Source organism: Doryrhamphus excisus, linkage group LG1 (genome assembly GCF_037039965.1).
Source record: "Doryrhamphus excisus strain RoL-2023G ecotype Guam linkage group LG1, RoL_Dexc_Guam_v1.1, whole genome shotgun sequence".
In the NCBI taxonomy this organism is placed as follows: domain Eukaryota; kingdom Metazoa; phylum Chordata; class Actinopteri; order Syngnathiformes; family Syngnathidae; genus Doryrhamphus; species Doryrhamphus excisus.
Window position 1 is genome coordinate 12,965,010 of NC_136357.1, and position 18,307 is coordinate 12,983,316.

An 18,307-nucleotide genomic window follows, 5' to 3' on the forward strand; every position below is an offset into this window, starting at 1 on the left:
GTGTGTAAAAAGTATATGATTATCTGTGTGTGTGTGTGTGTGTGTGTGTGCGTGTTGATGATGTTGTGTATGGCCTCCAGAAACAAATGCAAGCTAATTAATTAAAGACAAGTGCACTTTGGCTTCATTGTCCCCTTCCAACAACACTATTAGCAGTCAGCAAAACAGCATTCAGTGATATTATGACTAATAATAGCTGTTGTTTTAGTCTGCCATACTCTAAAATTGAGAAAAGTATTAGCCAAGCATTGTGTGGATGCATTTTGGAAGATCAACAGAAAAATGTTAATGTCAGTAATTAAATGTGTTTACTTACTACTGTGCGGTGATTGCCTTTAGCTGCATCTGTGTTAATGAACCAATGATTACAATATAAGGATCAGTGTTGGGGAAATAATGGACAACTGACAAGTGATCATCTAGACTTTAGCATACACATTAAAGTTACTTGTTTAGTGTTTATGGTGGAAAAGTCTGGCGGCAAACATTAGCCTCATTATTTGTTATTCACTTTGTTTAAATTGTATCATAATCATTGTCACTGCTTTCAGTAATGTTACCAGAAACAAGAATCTAAAAGAAATTAAGTACTAAAATGTGTTCAACCGAGACTATTTTCCTGCGATATCAAATATATATATATATATATAATTAAATATATATTTTTAAATGCCCCTTCAAAAAATATATAGCATATATATAGCAAATATAGCAAGAATCTAAAAGAAATTAAGTACTAAAATATGTTCAAACTAGACTATTTTCCTGCAAAATCAAAACTGCGAATATATATATATATATATATATATATATAATTAAATATATATATTTAAATGCCCCTTCAAAAAATATATAGCATATATATAGCAAATATAGCAAGAATCTAAAAGAAATTAAGTACTAAAATATGTTCAAACGAGACTATTTTCCTGCAATATCAAAACTGCGAATATATATATATATAATTAAATATATATTTTTAAATGCCCCTTCAAAAAATATATAGCATATATATATATATATATATATATATATATATATAGCAAGAATCTAAAAAAAATTAAGTACTAAAATATGTTCAAACTAGACTATTTTCCTGCAATATCAAAACTGTGAATATATATATATATATATATATATATATATATATATATATATATATTAAATATATATATATATTAAATATATATTTTTAAATGCCGCTTCAAAAATATTTCATTAATTTGTAAAAAGTGTTTTATTTTTATAGATAATAAATTAAATTATTATTATTACTAGTGACAGAACTGTATCTACACACACTGTATCTACGTCTTATCTACGTATACTATTACTTTTTTAGTCACAAACAACATTTCATATCAACAACAATAAAATATAACATACACAGATGATCATATATTTTTTACACACACTTTTTAGGGGGGAAAGCAGGAAAAGGGATAGGGGTAATATCCTTAATTCCACATGACAGCCATTACCAAATGTGACTAAATGTCTATGAAAAATATTTTGATCCTCTAAATAAGGTAACCCAGATATTAAAAATGTCTCTCAGTAGAACACCAATATTAAACATATTGTTCATAATAATAACAACACAACTCATTATCATCTCACCAGGCTGTGCAAGTGTACCTAATTAACTGTCCAGTGAGTGTATAGTCAATTCTAGAACAACATCTTTGTAAGTGAAATCAAAGCAGTCATCAATATTTTCATCCCTCCCTCCCGTAAAACCAACTGCTTATGTCAAATGTGGAAAAGGGACTTCAACACCTCCACAAACTCAAAAGGAGGGGAAGAGTTGTGCCGCTAATACAGACGATGATCTAAGTCGCTGGCACAGTCACACAAAGACACACATTTCGATACACAAACACACAACAGATGAGAGGCTTCCTCCCTGGGTCTGTGAATGGTAATGAGCCAAATTGTCTTTTCTCCCAACCGGTCAAGTCATGGCCACTGCCCCGGCTAAATCAATAACATCATCCATAATCTTTATTGTGGGGATGAAACACGGCATAAATCAGCGCCAAAGCTTTTCACATCCGCTTCAAAATTGCATGCGGCACTCTCCTGGGCCGACAACGCTTCCTCTGCGGTACGCCACTACATGCTCCTACGGCACCAGGTGTTTATTCTCTCTCTCGTTCTCTCTCTCTCTCCTATGTGCATCTATGACACTCGGTAAAGAACACAATACTACCACTAACATGAACAAAAAGTCTAATGAAAATGCATTACTGTTTGATGATCAACCAAAAAGATTTTTACTGGGACAATCAGCTCATCCTGTGTGTCCACAGTTTCTGGAAACTTCGAAACTCTCACTGCTGAGTTTATAATATTCATAATGTAAGCAGTTCACATATTTTAATCATGTTTATTGCCTTAAATTGGCATCAATTTATTTGCACAGTTCCATGGCATATGTCTCATAATTTATTCTGACCAATTTATAAGTTGAATAATGACATGGGAAAAGTTTGGGCAACTCAAATGTAATATTTTCTATTAAGCATTTGATAAAGGGGATCAATTATGCAAATTTACATTCCTTTGTCTTGAGTTGTGGCATACAATAACTCTCACAGAAAGCTTTCTAGATCTTCCAGACTCTGCACCTCTTTCTGCAGTGTTTCCATGGACTTCCTGTTTCCGACCCAAACAGTCTATTTAATTTAGTCCACCCTCAGCCCTCCTCTAGGTATGGCCACTACACTGTGATTGGCCACATTCCCAAGCGCTCCCAAGGATTTCCGGGTGTATGGCCGCTTTTGCAGAGTTCAGGCAATCTGCAGGCCATATAAGCAAGTCCGGATAGCATTGATGTCAGTAGAACTAGAACTAGATGTTGGAAAAAAAACTCAACTCAGCGTGTTGAGTTTTTTGTAGTTTTTTGAGGTTTTTTGTAGATCCATACAAAATATCAGGGATCACTTCCTAATTTGCAAACCACATTATCTGACACAAGAACACAGCATTGTAACAACATTTATAGGTCAGAAAAGTGGAAAAAGGAGAGACGTTTTAAGTGACCCCATATATACAGAATAAAAGTGTGTGTGCATGTACAGACATGTCTGTGTGTGTGTGTGTGTTTGTCTTTAAGTGTGAGTAATGAGGTTTGGAGAAGAAAGCTTCCCCAAATCTTCTCATCAGTCTTCCAAATTTCAATATCCAATCAGCAGGCTAATTCAATACCCAATCACAGTGCAAATAGAACTCTGCCAGGAGGGGAACCAATGAGAAGTCAGTAAATGGATCTCAAGGAGGTAAGGTTGAATTTATCTTATGTTGAAAAAAAATCTAACAATCTTGTGAGATTTGGCACTGACAACATAGACTTCCTCAAGACCTGTCCTCATCTTTCCTTCTCACACAAGCACAAGGCTCAACCCCCCCCCGCTTCCCTCTCCTCCACACCATCACTAAACCCAAACCTGACATGCACTGAATAGACTGTCACAGGTGTTATATAGTGTCTCCATAAAGCCCACCATCAAACTGTTACTACCTCTTGAGGCTCGGTCCGCTGCACCAACATCACAAACAAATCACAGCAACGCATTTTAAGGTGCGTGCGTGTGTGATGTAGTGCGAAGCGAGAGTGCACACGCACACACACGCTTCTGTTTTTCTGATATCATCATACATACCGCGTTACCTTGTGTGTCCTGCTCGGCTGCACTCACCTTGCCTTTTTATTCCCCTTGCCTAAAGCTTACCCCTGTGTTTTCATCACTGTCTTTATTACTTTAAAATGTCACCCGTGAATCACGACGACAGTATACAAATTTTGGGGATTTTAAAGCAACTATGATGTTCCTTGGAAGTATTATTCAGCTACACTGGCTTATAGCAGCGACAATATCAATAAAATTATTGCGTTCTGGATACTGGTGCCTGATACACTTGTGTTTCTTATCAAAGAAAAAAAATACAAATACAAAATTTGCATGTGTCTGACACTGTTTTATTTGTATTATCCCCTACAAATGTGAAAATAAGCACTTAAAAATAAAAATATGTAATTAAACTTAAAGTCATGGTTTGTGTGATTATATCAAACATCTATACAGCCATCCATTTTTTGTACCACTTATCCTCACGAGGGTCGCAGGCATGCTGGAGCCTATCCCAGCTGTCTTCGGGCGAGAGGCGGGGTACACCCTGGACCGGTCGGATATCTGACATTCATTCATTCATTCATTTTCTACTGCTTTTCCTCACAAGGGTAGCGGGGGTGCTGGAGCCTATCCCAGCTGTCTTCGGGCGAGAGGCGGGGTACACCCTGGACCGGTCGGATATCTGACATTCATTCATTCATTCATTTTCTACTGCTTTTCCTCACGAGGGTAGCGGGGGTGCTGGAGCCTATCCCAGCTGTCTTCGGGCGAGAGGCGGGGTACACCCTGGACTGGTCGCCGGCCAATCACAGGGCACATATAGACAAACAACCATTCACGGATATCTGACGTGTAAAATCGAATTTATCCTACTGTCATAGCAGATACGGGTTGCTTGTTTTAGTGGCCTATAATAATAATAATAATAGTAGTGCGCCAACCTGTGGTACCTGTGGTACCTTTAAATCAAGCAAGCTAGAGTTGCAGAAACTGCGTATTGTGGTGTTTGTCAAAGATCCTCACCACCAGTGCGGAACCATGAAAATGGCGCATTCCATCACAAGCCATCTCACACTATAGACATACACTCAAGGTGTGCGTGAGTATGTGTGACTTCCTCCTTCATCTTAGTCTCAGCGCCATCATCCTTTATGGGTGGACAAAGTGGATCCCGACCTCCAGTCTAAGAGAGGCCGCCGTATAGAAATGACAATTGATTTGCAGGTTATTTCCTGCTTCCTGTGGGCTAATTGAAATGAAGTGTTCCACTTGCATCATCTATCAATAGTACAGCACATACTATATCCTTGTGTTTGCCGTCATTCTTTAAAGTAATAGCGCAGAATGTTTACTTTATTTACTTTATTGTATAATTGTGTTCATTATGGTTTCAAGTAATTAAGATAAAAAGGTTTTGCAAGCAGCCTTCTGGTGTTTGCATTCTTGCATGTGTCACCACAAGCTACAAAACTGTGGTACGAGCTTTATAAAAAATTTGAATATGCAGGAGGTGCATATGATATCCAGACTGGCCTTGGTGGAGGTCACCTGTACTGAGAGTAGATGTTTAGCTTTAAATAGCTCTCAATTTACCGGGCTATGTTTATCTATGTTCCCACCCTCACCTATGGCCACAAGGTTTGGGTCGTGACCGAAAGCGGCTAAAATGAGTTTCCTCCGTACGGTGGCTGGGTTCACCCTAGGAGATAGAGTGAGGAGCTTGGTCATTCAGGAGGAGCTCAGAATCGAGCTCAGGCATCTCGTTCGCATGCCTCCAGCAACACCTCCCTAGTGAGGTGTCCTTGAATGACCAGCCAGGAGAAGACCCCAGGGCAGACCTAGGACACGCTGGAGGGATTATGTTTCACACCTGGCCTGGAAACACCTTGGGGTCATACCAGTGGAACTGGAAGAGTTGGCTGGGATGTCTGGACATCCCTATTGAGACTGTTACCCCCATTACCGGGACCCGGATAAGCCGAAGAAAATGGAATGGAATAGAATAACGCTTTAAAGGGGACCTATTATGCTCAACAGCCCTTTGTATCAAGTTGTGGACTCCTATAGAGCAGCTACACACAATAACCTGCACAGAAAGCTTTCTAGTTCTTTCAGAATCTGCACCTATTCAACTGTATTTCTTTGGATTTCGTGGTTCCTGTGAAAATGATCTGTTTTTATGTACTCCACCCACGGCCCTCCTCCAGGCACGCCTACTCCCCTGTGGTTGGTCACACTCGCAAATGTTTAAAAGGACTTACGGTTTGTGCCTCTAGCAGCGTTTCAAGCCATCCCAAACTTCTTTCAGGGCTCGCTTCCAAATGTGCAAACCTCATTATCTGAAACTTTGGTATCGTTTAACAGGAGGATACAACATTCTAACGACATTTATAGGTCAGAAAAGTGGAAAAAGCATAATGACATGGTCCCCTTTAAAATACTATTGCTGCTCTTCTTTCAATGCACATTAATGATGGCAGTCAGTGTTGGTGCTATGGCATCATGATTAAAACTATCTTCATATTACCTGTGCTGCAATAGATTCTATGGATCTGATTTAATTTAAATGATTTAAAAAAAATCAGGCTCATCGCTGGAAACCCGCAAGTTTGAGAAACACACGCACACTCGCAGTTCACCTGCTGTTATCATGGCTGTTGTTTCACACACATTTGGTTTAATTAATTTGTTTTGATACTCAAGACAAATCCTTTACAAAAGCTCATGAGGTAATTAACAATTACGCTACATTTAATAAGCACACTGAGATAATGAAACAATTAGAGAGAAACAAGCTGTTTACAGACTGAAGCAGCGCTTTGAACTAGCGTGCATGCACGCTTTAATTGTCTTTTCAGTGGCTTCTGACTTCAATGAACGAACAGATCGTAAGAAACCTCATCACCACTTGCAAGTCAAACACCCTTCAAAGGAGAATTACAAACCTATAAATTATTACTGTTGGAAAATATGAAATAAAAGCTTTCCGACGATGCTGCAATTCCGAAACACAAACATTCACGCTTTTACCCCCTTAGTTTTCTCTGTTGGTGTTATCACAGGGGCCAATTAGCAGGCCCTGGATTTCTGCTCAGGCATGTGCCAGGGGACCTGTAGGGGGCCTGCAGGCTGTGAGAGGCCTTAGGGTGGCAGGAGAATTATCACTCTTTTCATGTCTGCGTCTACATCTCATCCATGTTTGCACGCATCCTCTCTACTCGGAGCTATGCGCTTTTCTTCTCTCTTCTACACAAAGGAGCATTTTTGAACGAGCGCAAATGCACGTCCTGGCAATTTTCCACCTTCTGAGGTAATATCAGAGGCAGGGTGGCGACTGTGTGGAAAAGAATTCTGCAATTCCGGTACAGGACTTTGAAGTTTAACACCTGGAACTCTGATGAAAACAATTGCCAATATTGCTTTGCTACAACAATGTGTTGGGTCAAAATGACAGCAAAAGGCATGCAGAAATATCAAATATGTAAGAGGAAATGCATTGGAAGTCTCTTTCCTTTGCGTGTGACAAAAGTTTTCAGCAAATCTGAACTAGCAAATATGTATATAAAAAACTTTTTAAAAAATAAAGTGCTTTGTTTGGATTATTTTGTTGTTGGTACAGTTGCATCACATATGTCACAACAGCTACCCAATCAAGTCCTGACTTGATGCATTCATGTGTTCTTTACTGCATAGCCTTTGGTCCTAGGACAAAAATCTCAATGTGGACTTTAAGCAAACCACACCAAGTATGCAGCCTTTTTGGGTCCAAACCAGCAATGTAAACAGCCTAAAAGAGACTTTTGTTACATTAGATCTGAATTGTCCACTCTAAAACACAGACAGGGCAAATGAATGTTTTGGTTAAGAAGCTAATTGGACATCCATGTGTGTGTTTGTGTTCACTGCACAAAAGCACACCAAAGGACGTGTGTGTGTACATCAGTTGAGAGGCTGCGAGTGGAGGCGGCAGATAAGATAAGTGCTCTTTATTTCTGACAGAGTCGTTTAGTGGCAGACCAAGAGAAGAGGAGGAGGAAGAGGAGAGAGTTATAGTTATGGATCTGTCTGAGCTTTGGGGATGTTGAATGAAATGTTGTCGGGGGGGAAACAAAGCAGTGCAGCGAGAATGAGGGAACGACTTAGACAAAACGTTCTAGTCAAAAAATACAAAGATTAGGCAGGAAGTTGGAGGAAATAAAATACATTTAACAAAAGACTGCAGGCTGTATATTCACTGCTTTAATATATATCACATATATAAAAGAGCCATGTCTGCTTGCCATGTTTTGTTTCAACAAGTCGAGAAACATCATGTTTACACTTGCACATGTCCGAAAAGGAGTTGAAAGAAGCACAGCTTATTTAATGATTGTTTTAATTTGTGTTTAAATGTTACCATTTTCTAGCAGAGATAAGATAAATGAGAATGTAGATGATGCAGTGATGATATATATGTATTTATAAGAGTAAAATAAGTTTCCTATTAAAGGATCATCCTTTTTTCTGCACCTGTGTGTTAGCACTAAATTAAACTACACACACACACAAGTAAAGCTGTCTCTTAGTCATATTTACTTGCATCAAACAGTCAATTCTTCCACTATATCCACCTTTTCTCTCTTCTCCATGTGAAGAAAAGTATTTATTTTCATTTATGAAAGCCTTTTACCCCTGAGAGTGAAAAATGCCGCGTCTGCAATATTGTGTGTGTGTGTTTGTGTGTGTGTCAAGGGGCTGCGGTGCAATGCTGGGGGTTATTATGAAGAGACTGAAGATGCGACAGGAGGTTCCCCTAATTTGGGAATTGCAATTCTCATCTATTTAAATAAACTCTATCGCACCTCACTAAAAATACTGGGGTACGACGCAAGGACACAACAAGAGCCGCAGACACACAAATAAAAAAAAAAGAGGAAGAGGAAAAATGCAGAGGCCAGCAAATCTATGCATGCAAACAAACACAAATTCACAAAGGAATATGTAGTAATTAAATTGCAATGATCGCCCTATTTTAGCTTTCACTTTGAAGATGAAAAAAAATAACGCTGGAGCAGAGACATAAGGAAAAAGAGTCCTAATAGAACATGAAAAGATCATGTAATTATTCAAAGGAGAGTCGTTATTGCAGTAGAGGAGTAAACAAATGTAAAAAAAAAAAAAAAAAAAAGGCCGCGTGGTGGAACGCAGCGGGCATGTCATGTGACCATATGTAAATGATCTTTGATTTCTGAAGCGCTGGTAGTTTTGCCAGTGACCTGTGCTGTGATAAAACGATCAGAAGTGATCACACTGACCTCTAACTCTGACCTGCTGACCTTTGACCTCAGGCTGACTAGAGGAGCGGAACCTATACTTGACCTATGGACTGTGCATCTTTAATAAGCACTTTGCCCCACTCCTGCAGGAGCCGTGCATATGTCAATAAGGACGTGTGTGTGTGTGTGTGTGTGTGTGTGTACAGTCTAGCTACAGCATGAGGTTGCAGATGTTCACCCCAGGTGATCAAATTCTCTTAACATTCCCACTTTTGCAGGGGACTTTCATTCCCTCCAGATAATTTTCCATTAGAAGACAGTGAAGCATATTTCTCTTGTAATATTTTAAAAACTACTGCATAACTCATTTATTTTAATTTCAGTTCATGCTCGTTAATCTCATGATTCAAATGCAGTAAATTGGTGAAATTACTGCTGACTTTATGCAATAAGAGTCTAATGTACGGCACAAATGTGCTTTATAATGTGCTGGATGTGCGTGTTTGGAATGTTTTCTGGAGGGAGAAATTCAATTCCATTCATTCATTCATTTTCTACCACTTTTCCTCACAAGGGTCGCGGGGGTCCTGGAGCCTATCCCAGCTGTCTTCGGGTGGGGTACACCCTGGACTGGTCGCCAGCCAATCACAGGGCATATATAGACAAACAACCATTCACACTCACATTCATACCTATGGACAATTTGGAGTCACCAATTAACCTAGCATGTTTTTGGAATGTGGGAGGAAACCGGAGTACCCGGAGAAAACCCACGCATGCACGGGGAGAACATGCAAACACCACACAGAGATGGCCGAGGGTGGAATTGAACCCTGGTCTCCTAGCTGTGAGGTCTGCGCGCTAACCACTCGACCGCCGTGCTGCAAATTCAATTCCATTCTAAAAAAAACAAAAAACAGAAGGTGCTCAGGCTTCCCGTGGAAATTTCTGCTGAATTCAATTCAAATAAGTTGACTACTAGTTAAAATAAATGACTAAAGTAAGTAATTTGCCGCCTTGAAAGCTAAGTTGATGTGAACAGGACATGATGTAAACACTCGCCTCTATTTTGCTCCCCCCCCCTTATTGCATCTCCTCCTCCCACTATTAGACCCCACTCCTGTCAACCTTGAGAGAAGCGGGAAAAGAAGGAGCTGCTGCATGTTGCACCTAAAAAAGTTGAAACATTGAATTCTACCAGATATTGAACTCATATTATTTGTTTCCATTTCACTTATTATTTCACTCACACACAAAACTGACATTTGGACAGTTTTTTTTTTTCTTTCAACATATTTAACCGCTTAGGACATCCTTCACTTCCATTGGATTGATTTTGAAAGGTTGAATAATTATGTCTACATAATTCAATTCAATTCAATAATTCAATTCAGGCTGCACGCAGGCCGCAGAGCTAAGACACTGGAGTTCGATTCCACCCTCAGCTATCTCTGTGTGGAGTTTGCATGCATGGGTTTGGTGTTTGTCTATATGTGCCCTGTGATTGGCTGGCCACCAGTCCAGGGTGTACCCTGCCTCTCGCTCGAAGACAGCTGGGATAGGCTCCAGCATGCCCTCAACCCTCGTGAGGATAAGCGGTAGAAAATGAATGAATGATTCAATTGAGCTGTATACAGCCCTGAAAACACTATTTTGTTGTCATTTTGTCTTTGGGTGAACTACAATAAATGACAAATAAAAGACAATTGGATAAGATGAGGGACCAGGGTTCGATTCCACCCTCGGCCATCTCTGTGTGGAGTTTGCATGCTCTTCCCGTGCATGCGTGGGTTTTCTCCGGGTACTCCGGTTTCCTCCCACATTCCAAAAACATGCTAGGTTAATTGGTGACTCCAAATTGTCCATAGGTATGAATGTGAGTGTGAATGGTTGTTTGTCTATATGTGCCTCTTGAGAAAAAAGCGGTAAAAAATGAATGAATGAATGAATGAATAAGATGACAGCAGTTGGTCTCTATTGTTCATTAGTGATGGGAAATTAAGAAATATTAATGCTGGAGTTTTGCTTGACTAAAATAAGAATAAAAATAATCATTCAGACGGTTCAAACTGTTCTTTCCTAAAAAGAAAAAGAAATAGGTAATTTATTGAAAAATTACTTCCTTGTTAACACTGTTTAAAGTAAAGCTTTTTAAAATTTTGCTGCCACACTGGACCAAAAACAAACCGAATTATGTCCTTTAAACTGAAGTATGTACCCAAAAGGCATGTTGCCATAACGTTACATCCCGAGAAAATACAATAAGTTGTCCTTTAACATAACATTATGATCCCACCCATGATATTGGGCTATAGGAAGCATTCTCAGTGGTTTTCTGTGAGCAGGTGAAACTAAACCCACTTGTCTCGCTCCTCACTACTACCTGCCGTCTTTCTTGGTCCTGATTTTTGTTTTGCTCCCCTTTGTCATGAATGTTTAATCAGCCTTTTTTCCAGTGAGTGGGCAGTGACCTGCAGGACTGCTGAAACACAGTTTTGGATGTAACTTATACCATCGCTGCACTGCGCGTCTGGGGGAGGTCAACAGTCACCTGGAATAAAAATGGATTGAGCAGCATGTCTGCCTATATGCTGACAAAAATAAAGGATAGTGCAATTAAATTCCTCTACGTGGAATGGCTGCATGCTGAGCCATCAGTGTGTTTACTCTCCTGTTTATAGTCAGAGGAAATCCATCAGAGAAGTGTCTCGCTGTATTTTTAATACCTTTGCAGGCACATATATGCACAAGCAGTCCCAATCAGAGTGTAGCAGTAAAACACAGCCACTACCTGCATCCTTCTCTTTGTGCATCTGCCTCTACGCCCGCCACACACAACATAACACTGTGGTTTCAAGTAAACGAGCAAATAAAATATCTGTGAAGGACTACAAGCTGTTCATTAATCTTCTCCTTCCTTGGTATCACACTCCTCTCTCGTTTCTGCTCCTCCTCATCCTCTTGCTGTAAATGAGTGATTTATCAGCCTTAATTGCCACTAGGCAAGTAGTTCACGTGGTCATGTGACCGCCAAATGACAGCTTGTGATAAATACGGGCGGAAAATTAAAGCCTGCAAAGACGCATTGCTAGCGTCACATGAGTGTGTTGGGATAGTGAGGACAATAGAATTTGGTTTCATAGAATCAAAAGCTAAAGCCAGTGATGTTTTTTTTAATCAAAATTAGGTAAAGGGTAAAACATTGGTTAGAATAATCACATTTTGGCTATTTGGCTATTTATCAGCCTCTGAAGCTCCAACAGTTTCTGCAGTGTGCGTACCTTTTTTGATACTATCGCATATACAGGATAAAAATCATGTATGAGCAGCCCTTTGCAACATGTGTCTTTGCCTATGTCTATAGGATATCTAAAACAAAACAATAATAATATAGATCAAAGATAATATAGCATCTCATTTACACCCTTTGAAAGGTTTACAGTATGAACCCTCCTGCTAAGTTGTGTTTTACTCTGATTTTGGATCAACATTTGCAATAAGAGTGACTACTGCAATCCCAGAACCCTCTAATTCTACTTCAATTGCTATTGTTCACTTGTGACACAATCCAGGTTTAAGCGCTAAATATGCCACACACACTCATTACGTGCATTTTAAAATATGAAGGTATATGTATGTATATACGTAGGTACTCAACATGAATGAATGATAATGTAAGCTGATCAATGGACAGATGGAATCAAAGGCACAGTCAAGCCTCAAGCCTGGTTGTCAGGCTAGTGCTAGAGGCTATCAGGCTCAAAAGGACATTCCTCCCAGTCATGTCTACATGGTCCACACTGCATGTCTATTGTAATTCCATTTTTTTTAAAAAAAAGGTCGAAGTGCTTCATTCAAATTTGCATCTCACAGGACATAGCTCTGGTACATTCATGCTTGGCCGAGTGTGACATCTCAACACTTGATGAAAAAGCATAAAGACATCCATCCATCCATTTTCTATACCGCTTATCCTCACTAGGGTTGCGGGTGTATGCTGGGGGTGCTAATTAGAAAAGTGTAATCTTTTAGCTAATTCGGTCTATACAGGACTAATAATCGTATGAAGCTTCTGTATAGCGCGAGTCTGTACAAGCAGGTCATCGCACAGTTATCCAGCACCTCTGCTCCCCTTCTCTTTATTTATTTGTCTGTATTAGCTCGCTCCTTCCCGCCACTTAAAATTAATGTCATCCAGCAGAAAATAGAGGCAGAAAGCTAAAATTCAGCACTTTCCCAGCAGCCCCGTTATTTATCAAGCTAACAAGGAGGAGATGCATCCCGTTTCAGCCCGGGACTAGAAATATGTGCCATTAAAGCTCGTTTCCAAGTGGGGGGTGTCAGGGAAAGGGGACGGACAGCAATAGAGACGGCTAAGATGTGAGAGGAAATGCATTGTGTCCACTGAAGGTGCCGCTTTGATACATAATCTGCATGTGTGTGTGTGTGTGTGTGTGTGTGTGTGTGTGTGTGTCTATGAGAGGTGGTGCTGACGGCTATAAAAATAGGATCCTTTAGGGGCTACACAAGACACAGTTTGGTGCCTTGAATAAATCACGTTGCCACAACGAGCTTGGCACTCATTTTCTCTTTGGGACCGATCTGCTGGAACATGTCCCGAGGACTGTTAGCATTGTCCCGTGTTAACATCACAGTGTTGGAATTCAATTAGACGCGAGGTGCAACACACGGAGGCCAACCCTGACGAGCGACTGCAGGGTAGATGGCGCGGTGACGCAAGGGGAGCAAGCAAGAGAGGTGTGTGTGTTTGTAGGAGTGCACTGCAGGCGGCAGGAAGGCTCCAGGCTTGAAGCTGTGGGCCATATGTGAAGAAAACATGAGATCATACTAGTTCCTCTCTCAGTTATGCTGTGAACACCAACTTGCACCCTGAGGACAACGGTGGCTTAGAGGTGCGCGCACACACACACACACACACGCACACACACACACATACAGGGTGGTAACATCTTTACAACTAATTATATTTGAATAAAACAACACAATCCAGGCAAACAAGTGAAAAGCCTCAGAGATATGATTGTATATTAATATAAGTTGAAAAGAGGAGCTGATGTTTGGAGGTATGACTCCGGGGTTTATGCTACTTTGAGATTTAGCAGAAAGCAAAAAAATACATAACACACTTTTAAAAAAATGATTCTATACATAATACACACAGTTGTTCTGTGTTTCGGCGTGTGTATCTTTAAAACTGCTGATGATAAAATAAATTTCCTTTTTAATGTTGAACACGAACAAGCACCCAACGCAGAAGAAGCCCATTCATTAACAATTGCTGGAGGCCTATACTTCATGAGGTATACTTTATGTAGTGTGCAGTTTTGACTGACACTACCAGGGAAGTTGATTTACCAATACATTTATCATTGTGATTGTACTACTTCATACTTCTTTTGGGGCATTGAATTGAATTGTGCAAAGTGGAATCATATTACATTACTTATTGTAAATGTGAGTTAGTACGGTTGGCTACAAAACCAGGAAATCGAGAAGACCTAGGTTTGATTCTCCACTTAGACATCTCTGTGTGGAGTTTGCATGTTCTCCCCGTGCATGTGTGGGTTTTCTACAGGTACTCCGGTTTCCTCCCACATTCCAAAAACATGCTAGGTTAATTGGTGACTCCAAATTGTCCATAGGTATGAATGTGAGTGTGAATGGTTGTTTGTCTATATGTGCCCTGTGATTGGCTGGCGACCAGTCCAGAGTATACGCTCGAAGTCAGTGATAGGCTCCAGCATACTTGTGACCCTTGTGAGGATAACTGTCAAGTGGAAGCACTTTGGGCATGTGACCAATCACAGTAGAATGGGCATGCCCAGATTCGGGCCGTGGGTGGAATAAATTAAAACGGTTTTGGCAGGAAGCACAAATCCAAGGAAATACAGCTGCAATAGGTGCAGATTCTGCAAAATCTAAAAAAAAAAGTCTGTGCGGGTTATTGTGTGTAACTGCTCTATAGGAGACCACAACTCAATACAAAGGGTGGAAAAATGAGCATAATAGGTCTCCTTTAAAAACATACTTGCATCCACACTATGCCAAATTATTAAATAGTTGTATCCATACAACAACAGATCACGGAGTGAAAACTATGTAATACACCGGGCACATCGACATGTGGCGCTGTCAACACACAGACAGAACCACAAGACTATAAACAATAAAGAATACATGCACATAAGTCCTTATCAAGGATCATCTAGACTTATTATGAAGTGGAAGTACTTCTGCGAGTCAAGGTCAATATTTATTTTAAATACTTTTAGATTTTGACCTGACACCATTTACCTGTGGATAGCCCATTAGAATTGTACTTTTTGAACATAAATCCACGCTTGTTTGGCTACATTTCTATACAGTTTTCCACCTATTCCACCTTTGTCTTAATCTTCCATTATGTTGAAATATGTATGCCTCTACAACAGTCTGTCCCACCCATTGTCAACCACAGATGCCTCCCTGTCCTTCCCACCCTGCATCCAAGTGGCTGACTCACCTCGTCACCATGATGGGGGAGACAGAGGTGGGGGGGGGGGGGTAAAAAGGGGAAGCAGGCCTGGTGAGCGAGAGAGAGCGAGGGATAGAGCTCTTGTAGTAGGTGTGGTGTTGCTGCGAATCCTCCTCTAATGTGCCCTGTCTGTGACCTCACAGCCCCTGTCAGCAGGAAAGTGCTGAAGCAGGCAGGTGTCCACACACACACACACACACACACACTCAGTATCCTGCATTCAGTCCCTTGCTGCTTCATTGTCCGTGTCTTGACCGTGCTGTCACATGACACATTCCCCATGCAATACGGAAACAATGAATACTGTAAACGCTCTAATTATAGCAGTGGTATTTATTTACCTAAACCACAAAGAGGACAGGGTATTAATTGGAATATGGCAAAAATAATGATTAATAATTATAATAATAATGATAAGAAAAACATAGCTCTCTTTGGCCACGTGCTCATTTATGAAGTATTGCACAACACAATAGCAACAGAACCAATGTTGGAATAGCGGCAAGGAGAAAATTAGTGGATTGTAAACAACAGTATGACAAGTATGGGTTTCACACCAACAGCTGAGTACGGCCACCAACACTTAACAAAATACAAACACAACACTGTAGATTTTGCTCCCGTCTTTTAAGAGCGGAAACATTTTTATATCCACAAAAGGCTTGTTTCTCGCAAATATTGCTCTCAAAGCTGTCTAATTATTGCATTCTTGCTGATATAATCCATCCACCTCACACGTGTGAGTATACTTGCCATGCAAGAGCTGAACAACATGCAGATGAAATTCCCTGAAAGACTACTTGCAGAAAATATTTGTTCATGCAAACCAACTGTTGCAGCAGCTTTCTAGCTGGCTAGCTTAGATAATCTTGGAGATACTGGATGTGAATTAAGGTCCTTGGCTGGTTAGGTTACATGTGGTCTGTGGTTAAGAGGCTGGTTGGATGAACTGACCAATTCTCTGAGAAGCCTTTGGAGACAGCTTATGGTCGTGAAATGAACATTCAATTCACAGGGTGGACATCTCTGGTGGACATTCCTGCAGTCAGCATTGCAACATCTGTGGCATTGTGCTGTGTGATAAACTGCAGAGTTTGGAGTGGCCCTTTATTGTGGCCAACCACACCTGTGCCATAACCATTCTGTATTATTAACATCTTGATATGCCATACCTGTGAGTTGGATGGATTATCTCAGCAAAAGAGAAGGGATTGCTTACACACATTTGACAAATTGCTGAACAATATTTGAGAAAAATGTATTGTGTACATAGAAAAGGAGGAGTTAATAAAAGACTACAGAGTGGGTCAGACGTTTCCATACATAGGAAACTATATCATGTATATTTTAGTCTTTTTTTATGTTTCAGATACCTCTGGGTATCTGACGACAACAGCACTTGAAGGCCATAGTGCATCAGGTGAATATACAAGACATAAATCATCTCCAGGAATTTATAGCCAGTGCCTTAAAAGCATAACTTAACTGTGCAAATGCACATTTATCACCAGTGCAACAGTGGAAAACATGTACTGTGGGTTTTCAAAACAATGGTATAAGCACATTACATGAATAAAAACAGTCCATCAGGAGGTCTCCTATACAACCACAGATGTTAACGCCAGTATAATATACAATATAAAACCTATTCTAAAATGACGGCATTATTAGTATATTTATCTGTAGGGAAAGTATCCTTTCCCGCAGCACAGTAAACTTAGCTGATGCTGATCTTGTCGATTCTTCTGTCCAGCCTCTCAGCTGCACTGTAAAACCTGATGTGTCCGCTGTGTGTGTGTGTGCATATTGGGGGTTAGAGTCAGAGTTGTATTACAGTGCTGCTGATGAGTCGGCCAGTTGCAAGGCTGATACACTACCTCAGCAGCACACCAGCATTGACCAGGCCTTTAAATAAAGCCTTCGATCTTCCAGCGGCACAGGTCAACACCTGCTTCTGGTTACCCTGCCTGTCTGTCTGCATGCACGGCCAGCCGCCTGCATAAAGCCCCTGGACTCCAGCCTCCTGTCCTCCTGGCTGTAATGCAAAGTGGGTGCCAACTGCAACACACAACACACTTTTTTTATCCACCACAGCTCCAGTTACTGAATGTGGTGGGTCACTGACAAATAGTGACAATAAAATCCCCCATCTGTACCCCGATGTAATGGCTGTTTCCCTGCCTCATGCATCACACTTCTACAAGTTTTTGTGGAAATCAATGATGCTTTTTTTGCAACTGCAAGAAACCTCCCTTGACACAAAAATGTCACAGAACAAAACACAGACCATCGTAGTCTTTGATGTCAGCGAATCTTGTGAGACTTGTAAAAAATGTCTGTTTTTGCTTTTTTGGGGGGGCTTTTGTGGGCTTGTCTTGTTATGCTTCGGGAGGTTGGCAGTGATGGCCAAATGAGCAAAGTGTGATGACGATCATGGGATTTTTAAAAAATGTAAAAAAAATTACTGCAACATAGAAAAAAATGAGACTGCTCAGTACAACATAAGCAAAGTTTGTCAGGCATCCTAATAGGTATTTTTTGGGGCTTTTGTGGGGTTGTCTTGTTGTGCTTCAGGAGGTTGGCAGTAATGGCCAAATGAGCAAAGTGTGATGATGATCATAGGATTTTTAAAAAATGTAAAAAAAATTACTGCAACATGGAAAAAAATGAGACTGCTCAGTACAACATAAGCAAAATTTGTCAGGCATCCTAATAGGTGTTTTGGGGGGGGGGGTTTGTGGGGTTGTCTTGTTATGCTTCGGGAGGTTGGCAGTGATGGCCAAGTGAGCAAAGTGTGATGATGAAAAAAAAATACTGCAACATAGAAAAAGATGAGACTGCTCAGTACAAAATAAGCTAAATTTGTTTGTCAGGCACCCTAA

The 18,307-nt window shown here is 40.4% G+C and overlaps 1 protein-coding gene across 2 annotated transcripts in view; it reads right to left on the minus strand.

The window, feature by feature from the left end:
* LOC131131539 (transcription factor Maf-like) overlaps positions 1-18,307 on the minus strand; it is a 44,360-nt gene that overhangs the window by 19,736 nt on the left and 6,317 nt on the right. Inside the window, exon 3 of one of the 2 annotated variants that reach the window (XM_058076320.2) lies at positions 17,220-17,483. The exons of the other annotated variant lie outside the window; for it this stretch is intronic. The gene's annotated coding sequence lies outside the window, so the exon portion shown is untranslated. Of the gene's footprint in view, positions 1-17,219; positions 17,484-18,307 lie in introns of those variants that run through there. 2 annotated transcript variants of the gene reach the window in all.